Source organism: Scyliorhinus torazame, chromosome 23 (assembly GCF_047496885.1).
Source record: "Scyliorhinus torazame isolate Kashiwa2021f chromosome 23, sScyTor2.1, whole genome shotgun sequence".
NCBI lineage: Eukaryota > Metazoa > Chordata > Chondrichthyes > Carcharhiniformes > Scyliorhinidae > Scyliorhinus > Scyliorhinus torazame.
Window position 1 is genome coordinate 73827184 of NC_092729.1, and position 13757 is coordinate 73840940.

The window sequence follows — 13757 nt, forward strand, 5'->3', positions numbered from 1 at the left end:
GTGTGGGATGGCCGGGAGTGGCCTGGAGTGTGTGTGGGCTGGCCGGGAGTGGCCGGGAGTGTGTGTGTGGACTGGCCGGGAGTGGCCTGGAGTGTGTGTGTGGGCTGGCCAGGAGTGGCCTGGAGCGTGTGTGTGGGCTGGCCGGGAGTGGCCTGGAGTGTGTGTGTAGGCTGGTCGGGAGTGGCCTGGAGTGTGTCTGTGGACTGGCCGGGAGTGGCCTGGGGTGTGTGTGTGTGATGGCCGGGAGTGGCCTGGAGTGTGTGTGTGGGCTGGTCGGGAGTGGCCTGGAGTGTGTGTGTGGGCTGGCCGGGAGTGGCTTGGAGAGTGTGTATGGGCTTGCCGGGAGTGGCCTGGAGTAAATGTGTGTGGGCTGGCCGGGAGTGGCCTGGAGTGTGTGTGTGGGCTGGCCGGGAGTGGCCTGGAGTGTGTGAGTGGGCTGGCCGGGAGTGGCCTGGAATGTGTGTGTGGACTGGCCCGGAGTGGCCTGGAGTGTGAGTGTGGACTGGCCGGGAGCGGCCTGGACTGTGTGTGTGGGCTGGCCGGGAGTGGCTTGGAGTGTGTGTGTGGGCTGGCCGGGAGTGGCCTGGAGTGTGTGTGTGGGCTGGCCGGGAGTGGCCTGGAGTGTGTGTGTGGGCTGGCCGGGAGTGGTCTGGAGTGTGTGTGGGGGCTGGCCGGGAGTGGCCTGGAGTGTGTGTGTGGGCTGGCAGGGAGTGGCCTGCAGTGTGTGTGTGGGCTGGCCGGGAGTGGCCTGGAGTGTGAGTGTGGACTGGCCGGGAGTGGCCTGACCTGGAGTGTGTGTGTGGGATGGCCGGGAGTGACGTGGATTGTGTGAGTGGGCTGGCCGGGAGTAGCATGGAGTGTGTGTGTGGGCTGCCCGGGAGTGGCCTGGAGTGTGTGTGTGGGCTGGCCAGGAGTGGCCTGGAGTGTGAGTGTGGGCTGGCCGGGAGTGGCCTGGCCTGGAGTGTGAATGTGGACTGGCCGGGAGTGGCCTGGATTGTGTGAGTGGGCTGGCCGGGAGTGGCCTGCAGTGTGTGTGTGGGCTGGCCGGGAGTGGCCTGGAGTGTGTGTGTGGGCTGGCCGGGAGGAGCCTGGAGTGTGTGTGTGGGCTGGCCGAGAGTGGCCTGGAGTGTGTGTGTGGGCTAACCGGGAGTGGCCTGGAGTGTGAGTGTGGGCTGGCCGGGAGTGGCCTGGAGTGTGAGTGTGGGCTGGCCGGGAGTGGCTTGGAGTGTGTGTGTGGGCTGGCCGGGAGTGGCCTGGAGTGTGTGAGTGGGCTGGCCGGGAGTGGCCTGGAGTGTGTGTGTGGGCTGGCCGGGAGTGACCTGGAGTGTGTGTGTGGGCTGGCCGGGAGTGGCCAGGAGTGTGCGTGTGGGCTGGCCGGGAGTGGCCTGGAGTGTGTGTGTGGACTGGCCGGGAGTGGCTTGGAGTGTGTGTGTGGGCTGGCCGGGAGTGGCCTGGAGTGTGTGTGTGGGATGGCCGGGAGTGGCCTGGAGTGTGTGAGTGGGCTGGTCGGGAGTGGCCTGGAGTGTGTGTGTTGGATCCTCGGGAGTGGCCTGGAGTGTGTGTGTGGGATGGCCGGGAGTGGCCTGGAGTGTGTGTGTGGGATGGCCGGGAGTGGCCTGGAGTGTGTGTGTGGGCTGGCAGGGAGTGGCCTGGAGTGTGTGTGTGGGCTGGCCGGGAGTGGCCTGGAGTGTGTGTGTGGGATGGCCGGGAGTGGCCTGGAGTGTGTGTGGGCTGGCCGGGAGTGGCCGGGAGTGTGTGTGTGGACCGGCCGGGAGTGGCCTGGAGTGTGTGTGTGGGCTGGCCAGGAGTGGCCTGGAGCGTGTGTGTGGGCTGGCCGGGAGTGGCCTGGAGTGTGTGTGTAGGCTGGTCGGGAGTGGCCTGGAGTGTGTCTGTGGACTGGCCGGGAGTGGCCTGGGGTGTGTGTGTGTGATGGCCGGGAGTGGCCTGGAGTGTGTGTGTGGGCTGGTCGGGAGTGGCCTGGAGTGTGTGTGTGGGCTGGCCGGGAGTGGCTTGGAGAGTGTGTATGGGCTTGCCGGGAGTGGCCTGGAGTAAATGTGTGTGGGCTGGCCGGGAGTGGCCTGGAGTGTGTGTGTGGGCTGGCCGGGAGTGGCCTGGAGTGTGTGAGTGGGCTGGCCGGGAGTGGCCTGGAATGTGTGTGTGGACTGGCCCGGAGTGGCCTGGAGTGTGAGTGTGGACTGGCCGGGAGCGGCCTGGACTGTGTGTGTGGGCTGGCCGGGAGTGGCTTGGAGTGTGTGTGTGGGCTGGCCGGGAGTGGCCTGGAGTGTGTGTGTGGGCTGGCCGGGAGTGGCCTGGAGTGTGTGTGTGGGCTGGCCGGGAGTAGCCTGGAGTGTGAATGTGGACTGGCCGGGAGTAGCCTGGAGTGTGTGTGTGGGCTGGCCGTGAGTAGCCTGGAGTGTGAGTGTGGGCTGGCCGGGAGTGGCCTGGAATGTGTGTGTGGGCTGGCCGGGATTGGCCTGGAGTGTGAGTGTGGGCTGGCCGGGAGTGGCCTGGAGTGAGTGTGTGGGCTGGCCGGGAGTGGCCTGGAGTGTGAGTGAGGGCTGGCCGGGAGTGGCCTGGAGTGTGTGTGTGGGCTGGCCGGGAGTGGCCTGGAGTGTGTGTGTGGGCTGGCCGGGAGTGGCCTGGAGTGTGTGTGTGGACTGGCCGGGAGTGGCCTGGACTGTGCGTGGGCTGGCCGGGAGTGGCCTGGCCTGGAGTGTGTGTGTGGGCTGGCCGGGAGTGGTCTGGAGTGTGTGTGGGGGCTGGCCGGGAGTGGCCTGGAGTGTGTGTGTGGGCTGGCAGGGAGTGGCCTGCAGTGTGTGTGTGGGCTGGCCGGGAGTGGCCTGGAGTGTGAGTGTGGACTGGCCGGGAGTGGCCTGACCTGGAGTGTGTGTGTGGGATGGCCGGGAGTGACGTGGATTGTGTGAGTGGGCTGGCCGGGAGTAGCATGGAGTGTGTGTGTGGGCTGCCCGGGAGTGGCCTGGAGTGTGTGTGTGGGCTGGCCAGGAGTGGCCTGGAGTGTGAGTGTGGGCTGGCCGGGAGTGGCCTGGAGTGTGTGTGTGGGCTGGCCGGGAGTGGCCTGGAGTGTGTGTGTGGGCTGGCCGGGAGTGGCCTGGAGTGTGTGTGTGGGCTGGCCGGGAGTGGCCTGGACTGTGTGTGTGGGCTGGCCGGGAGTGGCCTGGAGTGTGTGTGTGGGCTGGCCGGGAGTGGCCTGGAGTGTGTGTGTGGGCTGGCCGGGAGTGGCCTGGACTGTGTGTGTGGGCTGGCCGGGAGTGGCCTGGAGTGTGTGTGTGGGCTGGCCGGGAGTGGCCTGGAGTGTGTGTGTGGGCTGGCCGAGAGTGGCCTGGACTGTGTGTGTGGGCTGGCCGGGAGTGGCCTGGAGTGTGTGTGTGTGGGCTGGCCGGGAGTGGCCTGTCCTGGAGTGTGTGTGTGGGCTGGCCGGGAGTGGCCTGGCCTGGAGTGTGTGAGTGGGCTGGCCGGGAGTGGCCGGGAGTGTGTGTGGGCTGGCCGGGAGTGGCCTGGCCTGGAGTGTGTGTGTGGGCTGGCCGGGAGTGGCCTGGAGTGTGTGTGTGGGCTGGCCGGGAGTGGCCTGGAGTGTGAGTGTGGACTGGCCGGGAGTGGCCTGGAGTGTGTGTGTGGGCTGGCCGGGAGTGGCTTGGAGTGTGTGTGTGGGCTGGCCGGGAGTGGCCTGGAGTGTGTGTGTGGGCTGGCCGGGAGTGGCCTGGAGTGTGTGTGGGCTGGCCTGGAGTGGCCTGGACTGTGTGTGTGGGCTGGCCGGGAGTGGCTTGGAGTGTGTGTGTGGGCTGGCCGGGAGTGGCCTGGAGTGTGTGTGTGGGCTGGCCGGGAGTGGACTGGAGTGTGTGTGTGGGCTGGCCGGGAGTGGCCTGGCCTGGAGTGTGAATGTGGACTGGCCGGGAGTGGCCTGGAGTGTGTGAGTGGGCTGGCCGGGAGTAGCCTGGAGTGTGTGTGTGGACTGGCCGGGAGTGGCCTGGAGTGTGTGTGGGCTGGCCGGGAGTAGACTGGAGTGTGTGTGTGGTCTGGCCGAGAGTGGCCTGGAGTATTTGTGTGGGCTGGCCGGGAGTGGTCTGGAGTGTGAGTGTGGACTGGCCGGGAGTGGCCTGGCCTGGTGTGTGGGCTGGCCGGGAGTGGCCTGGAGTGTGTGTGTGGGCTGGCCGGGAGAGTCCTGGAGTGTGTGTGTGGGCTGGCCGGGAGTGGCCTGGCCTGGAGTGTGTGTGTGGGCTGGCCGGGAGTGGCCTGGATTGTGTGTGTGGGCTGGCCGGGAGTGGCCTGGAGTGTGTGTGTGGGCTGGCCGGGAGAGTCCTGGAGTGTGTGTGTGGGCTGGCCGGGTGTGGCCTGGCCTGGAGTGTGTGTGTGGGCTGGCCCGGAGTGGCCTGGCCTGGAGTGTGTGAGTGGGCTGGCCGGGAGTGGCCGGGATTGTGAGTGTGGGCTGGCCGGGAGTGGCCGGGAGTGTGTGTGTGGGCTGGCCGGGAGTGGCCGGGAGTGTGTGTGGGCTGGCCGGGAGTGGCCTGGAGTGTGTGTGTGGGATGGCCGGGAGTGGCCTGGAGTGTGTGTGTGTGCTGGTCGGGAGTGGCCTGGAGTGTGTGTGTGGGATGGCCGGGAGTGGCCTGGAGTGTGTGTTTGGGATGGCCGGGAGAGGCCTGGCCTGGAGTGTGTGTGTGGGCTGGCCGGGAGTGGCCTGGAGTGTGTGTGTGGGCTGGCCGGGAGTGGCCTGGCCTGGAGTGTGTGTTTGGGCTGGCCGGGAGTGGCCTGGAGTGTGTGTGTGGGATGGCCGGGAGTGGCCTGGAGTGTGTGTTTGGGCTGGTCGGGAGTCGCCTGGAGTGTGTGTGTGGGATGGCCGGGAGTGGCCTGGAGTGTGTGTGTGGGCTGGCCGGGAGTGGCCTGGAGTGTGTGTGGGCTGGCCGGGAGTGGCCTGGAGTGTGTGTGAGGGCTGGCCGGGAGAGGCCTGGAGTGTGTGTGTGGGCTAGCCGGGTGGCCTGGAGTGTGTGTGTGGGCTGGCCGGGAGTGGCCTGGAGTGTGTGTGTGGGCTAGCCGGGTGGCCTGGAGTGTGTGTGTGGGCTGGCCGGGAGTGGCCTGGAGTGTGTGTGTAGGCTGGTCGGGAGTGGCCTGGAGTGTGTGTGTGGACTGGCCGGGAGTGGCCTGGAGTGTGTGTGTCGGATGGCCGGGAGTGGCCTGGAGTGTGTGTGTGGGCTGGCCGGGAGTGGCCTGGAGTGTGTGTGTGGGCTGGCCGGGAGTGGCTTCGAGTGTGTGTATGGGCTGGCCGGGAGTGGCCTGGAGTAAATGTGTGTGGGCTGGCCGGGAGAGGCCTGGAGTGTGTGTGTGGGCTGGCCGGGAGTGGCCTGGAGTGTGTGTGTGGACTGGCCCGGAGTGGCCTGGAGTGTGTGTGTGGACTGGCCGGGAGTGGCTTGGACTGGAGTTTGAATGTGGACTGGCCGGGAGTGGCCTGGATTGTGTGAGTGTGGACTGGCCGGGAGTGGCTTGGACTGGAGTGTGAATGTGGACTGTCCGGGAGTGGCCTGGATTGTGTGAGTGGGCTGGCCGGGAGTGGCCTGGAGTAAATGTGTGTGGGCTGGCCGGGAGAGGCCTGGAGTGTGTGTGTGGACTGGCCCGGAGTGGCCTGGAGTGTGAGTGTGGACTGGCCGGGAGTGGCTTGGACTGTGTGTGTGGGCTGGCCGGGAGTGGCCTGGCCTGGAGTGTGAATGTGGACTGGCCGGGAGTGGCCTGGATTGTGTGAGTGGGCTGGCCGGGAGTGGCCTGCAGTGTGTGTGTGGGCTGGCCGGGAGTGGCCTGGAGTGTGTGTGTGGGCTGGCCGGGAGGAGCCTGGAGTGTGTGTGTGGGCTGGCCGAGAGTGGCCTGGAGTGTGTGTGTGGGCTGGCCGGGAGTGGCCTGGAGTGTGAGTGTGGGCTGGCCGGGAGTGGCCTGGAGTGTGTGAGTGGGCTGGCCGGGAGTGGCCTGGAGTAAATGTGTGTGGGCTGGCCGGGAGAGGCCTGGAGTGTGTGTGTGGGCTGGCCGGGAGTGGCCTGGAGTTTGTGAGTGGGCTGGCCGGGAGTGGCCTGGAATGTGTGTGTGGGCTGGCCCGGAGTGGCCTGGCCTGGAGTGTGAATGTGGACTGGCCGGGAGTGGCCTGGATTGTGTGAGTGGGCTGGCCGGGAGTAGCCTGGAGTGTGTGTGTGGGCTGGCCGAGAGTGGCCTGGAGTGTGTGTGTGGGCTGGCCGGGAGTGGACTGGACTGGAGTGTGTGTGTGGGCTGGCCGGGAGTGGCCTGCAGTTTGTGTGTGGGCAGGACAGGAGTGGCCTGGAGTGTGTGTGTGGGCTGGCCGGGAGTGGCCTGGAGTGTGTGTGTGGGCTGGCCGGGAGTGGCCTGGAGTGTGTGTGTGGGCTGGCCGGGAGTGGCCTGGAGTGTGTGTGTGGGCTGGCCGGGAGTGGCCTGGCCTGGAGTGTGAATGTGGACTGGCCGGGAGTGGCCTGGAGTGTGTGAGTGGGCTGGCCGGGAGTAGCCTGGAGTGTGTGTGTGGGCTGGCCGAGAGTGGCCTGGAGTGTGTGTGTGGGCTGGCCGGGAGTGGCCTGGAGTGTGAGTGTGGGCTGGCCGGGAGTGACCTGGAGTGTGAGTGTGGGCTGGCCGCGAGTGGCCTGGAGTGTGTGTGTGGGCTGGCCGGGAGTGGCCTGGAGTGTGTGTGTGGGCTGGCCGGGAGTGGCCTGGAGTGTGTGTGTGGGCTGGCCGGGAGTGGCCTGGAGTGTGTGTGTGGGCTGGCCGGGAGTGGCCGGGAGTGTGAGTGTGGGCTGGCCGGGAGTGGCCTGGAGTGTGTGTGTGGGCTGGCAGGGAGTGGCCTGGACTGTGTGTGTGGGCTGGTCGGGAGTGGCCTGGAGTGTGTGTGCGGGCTGGCCGGGAGTGGCCTGGAGTGTGTGTGTGGACTGGCCGGGAGTGGCCTGGACTGTGTGTGTGGGCTGGCCGGGAGTGGCTTGGAGTGTGTGTGTGGGCTGGTCGGGAGTGGCCTGGAGTGTGTGTGTGGGCTGGACGGGAGTGGCCTGGAGTTTGTGTGTGGGCTGTCCGGGAGTGGCCTGGCCTGGAGTGTGTGTGTGGGCTGGCCGGGAGTGGCCTGGAGTGTGTGTGTAGGCTGGTCGGGAGTGGCCTGGAGTGTGTGTGTGGACTGGCCGGGAGTGGCCTGGAGTGTGTGTGTGGGCTGGCCGGGAGTGGCTTGGAGTGTGTGAGTGGGCTGGCCGGGAGTGGCCTGGAATGTGTGTGTGGACTGGCCCGGAGTAGCCTGGAGTGTGAGTGTGGGCTGGCCGGGAGTGGCTTGGAGTGTGTGTGTGGACTGGCCGGGAGTGGCCTGGAGTGTGAGTGTGGACTGGCCGGGAGTGGCCTGGACTGTGTGTGTGGGCTGGCCGGGAGTGGCTTGGAGTGTGTGTTTGGGCTGGCCGGGAGTGGCCTGGAGTGTGTGTGTGGGCTGGACGGGAGTGGCCTGGAGTGTGTGTGTGGGCTGGCCGGGAGTGGCCTGGCCTGGAGTGTGTGTGTGGACTGGCCGGTAGTGGCCTGCAGTGTGTGTGTGGGCTGGACGGGAGTGGCCTGGAGTGTGTGTGTGGGCTGGCTGGGAGTGGCCTGGAGTGTGTGTGTGGGCTGGCCGGGAGTGGCCTGGCCTGGAGTGTGTGTGTGGGCTGGCCGGGAGTGGCCTGGCCTGGAGTGTGTGAGTGGGCTGGCCGGGAGTGGCCGGGATTGTGTGTGTGGGCTGGCCGGGAGTGGCCGGGAGTGTGTGTGTGGGCTGGCCGGGAGTGGCCGGGAGTGTGTGTGGGCTGGCCGGGAGTGGCCTGGAGTGTGTGAGTGGGCTGGCCGGGAGTGGCCTGGAGTGTGAGTGTGCACTGGCCGGGAGTGGCCTGGAGTGTGTGTGTGGGATGGCCGGGAGTGGATTGGAGTGTGTGTGTGGGCTGGCCGGGAGTTACCTGGAGTGTGTGTGTGGGCTGGCCGGGAGTGGCCTGGAGTGTGAGTGTGGGCTGGCCGGGAGTGGCCTGGAGTGTGTGTGTGGGCTGGTCGGGAGTGGCCTGGAGTGTGTGTGTGGACTGGCCGGGAGTGGCCTGGAGTGTGTGTGTGGGATGGCCGGGAGTGGCCTGGAGTGTGTGTGTGGGCTGGCCGGGAGTGGCCTGGAGTGTGTGAGTGGGCTGGCCGGGAGTGGCCTGGAGTGTGTGTGTGGACTGGCCGGGAGTGGCCTGGAGTGTGAGTGTGGACTGGCCGGGAGTGGCCTGGAGTTTGTGTGTGGGCAGGCCGGGAGTGGCCTGGAGTGTGTGTGTGGGCAGGCCGGGAGTGGCCTGGACTGTGTGTGTGGACTGGCCGGGAGTGGCTTAGAGTGTGTGTGTGGGCTGGCCGGGAGTGGCCTGGAGTGTGTGTGTGGGCTGGCCGGGAGCGGCCTGGAGTGTGAGTGTGGACTGGCCGGGAGTGGCCTGGAGTGTGTAAGTGGGCTGGCCGGGAGTAGCCTGGAGTGTGCGTGTGGGCTGGCCGGGAGTGGCCTGGAATGTGTGTGTGGGCTGGCCGGGAGTGGCCTGGAGTGTGTGTGTGGGCTGGCCGGGAGTGGCCTGGCCTGGAGTGTGTGTGTGGGCTGGCCGGGAGTGGCCTGGAGTGTGTGTGTGGGCTGGCCGGGAGTGGCTTGGACTGGAGTTTGAATGTGGACTGGCCGGGAGTGGCCTGGATTGTGTGAGTGTGGACTGGCCGGGAGTGGCTTGGACTGGAGTGTGAATGTGGACTGTCCGGGAGTGGCCTGGATTGTGTGAGTGGGCTGGCCGGGAGTGGCCTGGAGTAAATGTGTGTGGGCTGGCCGGGAGAGGCCTGGAGTGTGTGTGTGGACTGGCCCGGAGTGGCCTGGAGTGTGAGTGTGGACTGGCCGGGAGTGGCTTGGACTGTGTGTGTGGGCTGGCCGGGAGTGGCCTGGCCTGGAGTGTGAATGTGGACTGGCCGGGAGTGGCCTGGATTGTGTGAGTGGGCTGGCCGGGAGTGGCCTGCAGTGTGTGTGTGGGCTGGCCGGGAGTGGCCTGGAGTGTGTGTGTGGGCTGGCCGGGAGGAGCCTGGAGTGTGTGTGTGGGCTGGCCGAGAGTGGCCTGGAGTGTGTGTGTGGGCTGGCCGGGAGTGGCCTGGAGTGTGAGTGTGGGCTGGCCGGGAGTGGCCTGGAGTGTGTGAGTGGGCTGGCCGGGAGTGGCCTGGAGTAAATGTGTGTGGGCTGGCCGGGAGAGGCCTGGAGTGTGTGTGTGGGCTGGCCGGGAGTGGCCTGGAGTTTGTGAGTGGGCTGGCCGGGAGTGGCCTGGAATGTGTGTGTGGGCTGGCCCGGAGTGGCCTGGAGTGTGAGTGTGGACTGGCCGGGAGTGGCTTGGACTGTGTGTGAGGGCTGGCCGGGAGTGGCCTGGCCTGGAGTGTGAATGTGGACTGGCCGGGAGTGGCCTGGATTGTGTGAGTGGGCTGGCCGGGAGTAGCCTGGAGTGTGTGTGTGGGCTGGCCGAGAGTGGCCTGGAGTGTGTGTGTGGGCTGGCCGGGAGTGGACTGGACTGGAGTGTGTGTGTGGGCTGGCCGGGAGTGGCCTGCAGTTTGTGTGTGGGCAGGACAGGAGTGGCCTGGAGTGTGTGTGTGGGCTGGCCGGGAGTGGCCTGGAGTGTGTGTGTGGGCTGGCCGGGAGTGGCCTGGAGTGTGTGTGTGGGCTGGCCGGGAGTGGCCTGGAGTGTGTGTGTGGGCTGGCCGGGAGTGGCCTGGCCTGGAGTGTGAATGTGGACTGGCCGGGAGTGGCCTGGAGTGTGTGAGTGGGCTGGCCGGGAGTAGCCTGGAGTGTGTGTGTGGGCTGGCCGAGAGTGGCCTGGAGTGTGTGTGTGGGCTGGCCGGGAGTGGCCTGGAGTGTGAGTGTGGGCTGGCCGGGAGTGACCTGGAGTGTGAGTGTGGGCTGGCCGCGAGTGGCCTGGAGTGTGTGTGTGGGCTGGCCGGGAGTGGCCTGGAGTGTGTGTGTGGGCTGGCCGGGAGTGGCCTGGAGTGTGTGTGTGGGCTGGCCGGGAGTGGCCTGGAGTGTGTGTGTGGGCTGGCCGGGAGTGGCCGGGAGTGTGAGTGTGGGCTGGCCGGGAGTGGCCTGGAGTGTGTGTGTGGGCTGGCAGGGAGTGGCCTGGACTGTGTGTGTGGGCTGGTCGGGAGTGGCCTGGAGTGTGTGTGCGGGCTGGCCGGGAGTGGCCTGGAGTGTGTGTGTGGACTGGCCGGGAGTGGCCTGGACTGTGTGTGTGGGCTGGCCGGGAGTGGCTTGGAGTGTGTGTGTGGGCTGGTCGGGAGTGGCCTGGAGTGTGTGTGTGGGCTGGACGGGAGTGGCCTGGAGTTTGTGTGTGGGCTGTCCGGGAGTGGCCTGGCCTGGAGTGTGTGTGTGGGCTGGCCGGGAGTGGCCTGGAGTGTGTGTGTAGGCTGGTCGGGAGTGGCCTGGAGTGTGTGTGTGGACTGGCCGGGAGTGGCCTGGAGTGTGTGTGTGGGCTGGCCGGGAGTGGCTTGGAGTGTGTGAGTGGGCTGGCCGGGAGTGGCCTGGAATGTGTGTGTGGACTGGCCCGGAGTAGCCTGGAGTGTGAGTGTGGGCTGGCCGGGAGTGGCTTGGAGTGTGTGTGTGGACTGGCCGGGAGTGGCCTGGAGTGTGAGTGTGGACTGGCCGGGAGTGGCCTGGACTGTGTGTGTGGGCTGGCCGGGAGTGGCTTGGAGTGTGTGTTTGGGCTGGCCGGGAGTGGCCTGGAGTGTGTGTGTGGGCTGGACGGGAGTGGCCTGGAGTGTGTGTGTGGGCTGGCCGGGAGTGGCCTGGCCTGGAGTGTGTGTGTGGACTGGCCGGTAGTGGCCTGCAGTGTGTGTGTGGGCTGGACGGGAGTGGCCTGGAGTGTGTGTGTGGGCTGGCTGGGAGTGGCCTGGAGTGTGTGTGTGGGCTGGCCGGGAGTGGCCTGGCCTGGAGTGTGTGTGTGGGCTGGCCGGGAGTGGCCTGGCCTGGAGTGTGTGAGTGGGCTGGCCGGGAGTGGCCGGGATTGTGTGTGTGGGCTGGCCGGGAGTGGCCGGGAGTGTGTGTGTGGGCTGGCCGGGAGTGGCCGGGAGTGTGTGTGGGCTGGCCGGGAGTGGCCTGGAGTGTGTGAGTGGGCTGGCCGGGAGTGGCCTGGAGTGTGAGTGTGCACTGGCCGGGAGTGGCCTGGAGTGTGTGTGTGGGATGGCCGGGAGTGGATTGGAGTGTGTGTGTGGGCTGGCCGGGAGTTACCTGGAGTGTGTGTGTGGGCTGGCCGGGAGTGGCCTGGAGTGTGAGTGTGGGCTGGCCGGGAGTGGCCTGGAGTGTGTGTGTGGGCTGGTCGGGAGTGGCCTGGAGTGTGTGTGTGGACTGGCCGGGAGTGGCCTGGAGTGTGTGTGTGGGATGGCCGGGAGTGGACTGGAGTGTGTGTGTGGGCTGGCCGGGAGTGGCCTGGAGTGTGTGAGTGGGCTGGCCGGGAGTGGCCTGGAGTGTGTGTGTGGACTGGCCGGGAGTGGCCTGGAGTGTGAGTGTGGACTGGCCGGGAGTGGCCTGGAGTTTGTGTGTGGGCAGGCCGGGAGTGGCCTGGAGTGTGTGTGTGGGCAGGCCGGGAGTGGCCTGGACTGTGTGTGTGGACTGGCCGGGAGTGGCTTAGAGTGTGTGTGTGGGCTGGCCGGGAGTGGCCTGGAGTGTGTGTGTGGGCTGGCCGGGAGCGGCCTGGAGTGTGAGTGTGGACTGGCCGGGAGTGGCCTGGAGTGTGTAAGTGGGCTGGCCGGGAGTAGCCTGGAGTGTGCGTGTGGGCTGGCCGGGAGTGGCCTGGAATGTGTGTGTGGGCTGGCCGGGAGTGGCCTGGAGTGTGTGTGTGGGCTGGCCGGGAGTGGCCTGGCCTGGAGTGTGTGTGTGGGCTGGCCGGGAGTGGCCTGGAGTGTGTGTGTGGGCTGGCCGGGAGAGTCCTGGAGTGTGTGTGTGGGATGGCCGGGAGTGGCCTGGAGTGTGTGTGTGGGCTGGTCGGGAGTCGCCTGGAGTGTGTGTGTGGGATGGCCGGGAGTGGCCTGGAGTGTGTGTGTGGGCTGGCCGGGAGTGGCCTGGAGTGTGTGTGTGGGCTAGCCGGGTGGCCTGGAGTGTGTGTGTGGGCTGGCCGGGAGTGGCCTGGAGTGTGTGTGTGGGCTAGCCGGGTGGCCTGGAGTGTGTGTGTGGGCTGGCCGGGAGTGGCCTGGAGTGTGTGTGTAGGCTGGTCGGGAGTGGCCTGGAGTGTGTGTGTGGACTGGCCGGGAGTGGCCTGGAGTGTGTGTGTGGGATGGCCGGGAGTGGCCTGGAGTGTGTGTGTGGGCTGGCCGGGAGTAGCCTGGAGTGTGTGTGTGGGCTGGCCGGGAGTGGCTTCGAGTGTGTGTATGGGCTGGCCGGGAGTGGCCTGGAGTAAATGTGTGTGGGCTGGCCGGGAGAGGCCTGGAGTGTGTGTGTGGGCTGGCCGGGAGTGGCCTGGAGTGTGTGTGTGGACTGGCCCGGAGTGGCCTGGAGTGTGTGTGTGGACTGGCCGGGAGTGGCTTGGACTGGAGTTTGAATGTGGACTGGCCGGGAGTGGCCTGGATTGTGTGAGTGTGGACTGGCCGGGAGTGGCTTGGACTGGAGTGTGAATGTGGACTGTCCGGGAGTGGCCTGGATTGTGTGAGTGGGCTGGCCGGGAGTGGCCTGGAGTAAATGTGTGTGGGCTGGCCGGGAGAGGCCTGGAGTGTGTGTGTGGACTGGCCCGGAGTGGCCTGGAGTGTGAGTGTGGACTGGCCGGGAGTGGCTTGGACTGTGTGTGTGGGCTGGCCGGGAGTGGCCTGGCCTGGAGTGTGAATGTGGACTGGCCGGGAGTGGCCTGGATTGTGTGAGTGGGCTGGCCGGGAGTGGCCTGCAGTGTGTGTGTGGGCTGGCCGGGAGTGGCCTGGAGTGTGTCTGTGTGGGCTGGCCGGGAGGAGCCTGGAGTGTGTGTGTGGGCTGGCCGAGAGTGGCCTGGAGTGTGTGTGTGGGCTGGCCGGGAGTGGCCTGGAGTGTGAGTGTGGGCTGGCCGGGAGTGGCCTGGAGTGTGTGAGTGGGCTGGCCGGGAGTGGCCTGGAGTAAATGTGTGTGGGCTGGCCGGGAGAGGCCTGGAGTGTGTGTGTGGGCTGGCCGGGAGTGGCCTGGAGTTTGTGAGTGGGCTGGCCGGGAGTGGCCTGGAGTGTGTGTTTGGACTGGCCGGGAGTGGCCTGGAGTGTGTGTGTGGGCTGGCCCGGAGTGGCCTGGAGTGTGAGTGTGGACTGGCCGGGAGTGGCTTGGACTGTGTGTGAGGGCTGGCCGGGAGTGGCCTGGCCTGGAGTGTGAATGTGGACTGGCCGGGAGTGGCCTGGATTGTGTGAGTGGGCTGGCCGGGAGTAGCCTGGAGTGTGTGTGTGGGCTGGCCGAGAGTGGCCTGGAGTGTGTGTGTGGGCTGGCCGGGAGTGGACTGGACTGGAGTGTGTGTGTGGGCTGGCCGGGAGTGGCCTGCAGTTTGTGTGTGGGCAGGACAGGAGTGGCCTGGAGTGTGTGTGTGGGCTGGCCGGGAGTGGCCTGGAGTGTGTGTGTGGGCTGGCCGGGAGTGGCCTGGAGTGTGTGTGTGGGCTGGCCGGGAGTGGCCTGGAGTGTGTGTGTGGGCTGGCCGGGAGTGGCCTGGCCTGGAGTGTGAATGTGGACTGGCCGGGAGTGGCCTGGAGTGTGTGAGTGGGCTGGCCGGGAGTAGCCTGGAGTGTGTGTGTGGGCTGGCCGAGAGTGG